We start from the raw sequence: 3,780 nt of genomic DNA, 5'->3' as shown, positions 1-3,780 counted from the left end.
ATCACTTGTTTCAGAGCAATGGTGATTCTGTAACCGATCTACACTCTGTTTGCTTTACCAATATTATAAATAAAACTACCATTTCACAAAGAAATGGAATACTGTGCATAAAATGTGCTCAGATGTGAGAAACGGGTCGATTCGAGAAGAAATTAAGAGTCACACAAAAAAACTAACTTTCACGACATAAATGATCTGAAATCATTTCTGCCTCGATGTCAATCAGTCTAGAAATAACCAACAATATATTTTGAGTAGCTGCTTCAGGTGGAGGAGATAGTAGAAACTCAGGGTTTCCTCTACTAAACCTGCTTCAGGTGGGAGAAGCCAGTAGAAACTCTGGGTTTCCTCTACTAAACCTGCTTCAGGTGGGAGGAGATAGTAGAAACTCTGGGTTTCCTCTACTAAACCTGCTTCAGGTGGGAGGAGATAGTAGAAACTCAGGGTTTCCTCTACTAAACCTGCTTCAGGTGGGAGGAGATAGTAGAAACTCAGGGTTTCCTCTACTAAACCTGCTTCAGGTGGGAGGAGATAGTAGAAACTCAGGGTTTCCTCTACTAAACCTGCTTCAGGTGGGAGGAGATAGTAGAAACTCAGGGTTTCCTCTACTAAACCTGCTTCAGGTGGGAGAAGCCAGTAGAAACTCTGGGTTTCCTCTACTAAACCTGCCATAGGGCAGGTCCATCATTTCAAAGTTAATGACAAAACCCACTTTCTGGAATATCCCCCAGCTGTTCTGGAACTAGAAACTCAGAGTGAGTCGACTCATAGTTCAGGAGAGACTCAGTTTGTTGAACCTCTTTTCTGGAAAACCCCCATGATGGGGTGTGTGTGTGTGTGTGTGTGTGTGTGTGTGTGTGTGTGTGTGTGTGTGTGTGTGTGTGTGTGTGTGTGTGTGTGTGTGTGTGTGTGTGTGTGTGTGTGTGTGTGTGTGTCCAGCCAAACCTGTCTTCAGCACTACAGAAGATAGAATCGCGAGTAAAGTATCCAAGTATCTCTGTTTATCCAGCTTTGATTCAAGATGATCTGTTTTAGTGCAACAAGCACCTCCTGGGTGTGAACAACACTGATGTGTTCCGCCTGCAGAGGGCATCAAGGGGCTTTCCTGCACAGACCCTGAGCCATGTGTTGCTCCGCTGCTGGCCTGTGGGGGTCCTGGTTTACAAATGAACATTTCTGCTAATACCCGTCACCATCTGAGGGTCTTCCTCCTTCCTCCATAATCTCATCCCTCCATCACCCCCTTCCTCGATACTCGCATCCCTCTATCGTCTCATCACTGTGTGTGTGTGTGTGTGTGTGTGTGTGTGTGTGTGTGTGTGTGTGTGTGTGTGTGTGTGTGTGTGTGTGTGTGTGTGTGTGTCAGCCCTTGTAATCCCACAACAGCAACAACAGCAACAAACTGCATCTTCATGTATATGACAATGAACGTTACCTGGTTTAAAAAATTCAATGTATTTTTTCTTTGTTCAAATGTAATAAAAAGTGACCGATGGTTAGGCTGATTGTACTGATGTTGAGTGATTGTTTGACACCATGTAGGTTTAGAAAAGTCCTTTTTGTGTCTTATTTGTTGAATTGCTTTCCTCTCACCTGCTGCTGGTGAATAACCATGTTTTCCTTGGTGTCTCAGCAGCCACAGACACTCTCTGATCCTCCAGCCTGAGGTAGTGCTGTCAAAACGCTCTCGGAGGAGTCTTACCTGCATTCCTACAGAGAATCTTGCCAATGGCTGTGGTTGTGTGATGAGCAGATAAACCCTCAGCAGAATGTGACAGACACAACGAGCACAGGAAGAGATTTTCAGATAAATATTGCAGAGGGTGCAGCCAGTGCATGGGACCACAATAGGCACAAACTGTCTGAAGCCCTGCATTCCTGTTGAGTAATATTAGCATCTGGTAGTTATACCAGGCCACACCGAGGTGTTACACTCTCTGACAGTTTCTGCTTTCAAGAGGACCAGTCTTGTTACTTGCTGGCTTTCGGTCGATGTTTTAAAAAAAACCTAAAAGTCTCAGGCGGCGTCGATTCCCAGGTCCCCCTTGGGAGGAGTTATTGTCCAGGCCAGGAAGCCTCCCCTGCCTGCAGGTATAGAATGGCAAGGCTTTATATGCAGTTACCTATAGATGCATGTGAGACAGGGCCAAATGTCCACATCTAAACACCTCCCAGAGCTGGTCCTTTTTTAGTTCACATCCTGTTGGTAACGTTTCTGCTTGCATCCACTTCACCAGGGGAGCTGCAGAAACTAAGAAACACACACGTCTCCAGGCAACACAACAAACCTCCAGGACACCCCGGCCTGGAGTTAAAGATGCTTTAGCACCTCGTTTTCCAGTCCGAGAGTGATGGAGGTCACCTGCTGCTCTTGACCAAATACATAGAATAATATGAACACTAGCTGATGACAGAAGGAGAAACTTTGTTCTGACTAGTCAATGTAGTCATTCTGTTGGTCTCAGAAAATGTATTTAACTCGGATCAGCCAAATTCCCAGTTTCCGTCCTGTTTCTTCCAAACTAACAGTGGGGAGTAAAAAAAAGTGCAAATACTGAAAAAAAACATCACACATCATGTGTCATATGAATCCTGTGAGTTTTTTTCTCTTCAAACATCACATCTTCTTTCAGCTTCAGTGCATCTGATTAAAACAGTTCAGATATGAAAATTGTGACGCCACATTTAATCACAGTGATACGTATTGATAACATATTGTGGGACTGAACAAGAAATATTTTCAATTCAGAGACACCGTTAAGCTATGAATCCTTTTTGTGAATTGGTTACTTTCCCCACAGCTTCATAAATGAATAAATGATGATTTTAATTTTCTGCTTTTGTGACTTTGAAATGTGTTGGGGTGATATAGATTATTCAGAATGTGTTTTAATGTGTGATCTAAAACTGGTCGGTGAAACATCTGAAGACAGAAATGTATTTTCCATACTGACAATATGAATAAAACTGTTTTAATTTGAGTCAGTTGCTTTATGGGTAAACAGAGGAGGTGTTTCTCTTCAGCTGTTTCCATTTTGGAACTAAAGAGTGTTGGGATCTCACAAGACCACAGAAAGTTTGTTCATTTCTAAGGAAAGACAATTTTCATTTGTCATGATACAGTCATGACATGAATTTGGACCCAGGAATGTGATTGGCCATCACACCTAGTGGGGGGACCTTTTGCCACAGCAGACTCATGCGGATCCTCCCCCACTTTTTGTTTAAAAGGCTCTTAGCCCCTGCACTCAGCCAGTCACTGATTTGTTGAAGCTCTCAGGATTTGACACCTTCAACCAGGGAAACCAACCAGTTCCTCCAGGACGGACCAGGGAAACGACGCCTCACAGAACTTCTTTGTGTTTTCCTCAACCAGCAGGAAAACCATCACAGACCTGAGCGACCAGCTCCTCAGTCTGGACAAAAGGAACAACCAGGAGCTGCAAAGAAGGACTCCTGAAACATCAACTTCATCTTCTTCTCCTCAGCCTGCAGAACCAGCAACCACAGTTAGCAGGAGGTGCTAACTACAGGAGAAGACACCAGCTTCCCTCCAGCAGGACAACAACTGAACTCCTTCAAGGAAGTGGGGACAACTGGGCTTTACCTGAGATTAGTTAAACCTGATGCTATGATAGAACTGTTTAACTTTATGAAGATGTGTTGATTCTATTACAGTGATTGAGTTCTATAGATAATGATATTAGGAGCAGTTATCAACCTGTAAACCACCGTTAGCTCTGCCACAGACACAGGGTCTGCATGCTAATCTTTGCTTTA

Source organism: Blennius ocellaris (genome assembly GCF_963422515.1).
Source record: "Blennius ocellaris genome assembly, chromosome: 1".
Taxonomy (NCBI): Eukaryota; Metazoa; Chordata; class Actinopteri; order Blenniiformes; family Blenniidae; genus Blennius; species Blennius ocellaris.
Note: the sequence above shows the minus strand (reverse complement) of the source record.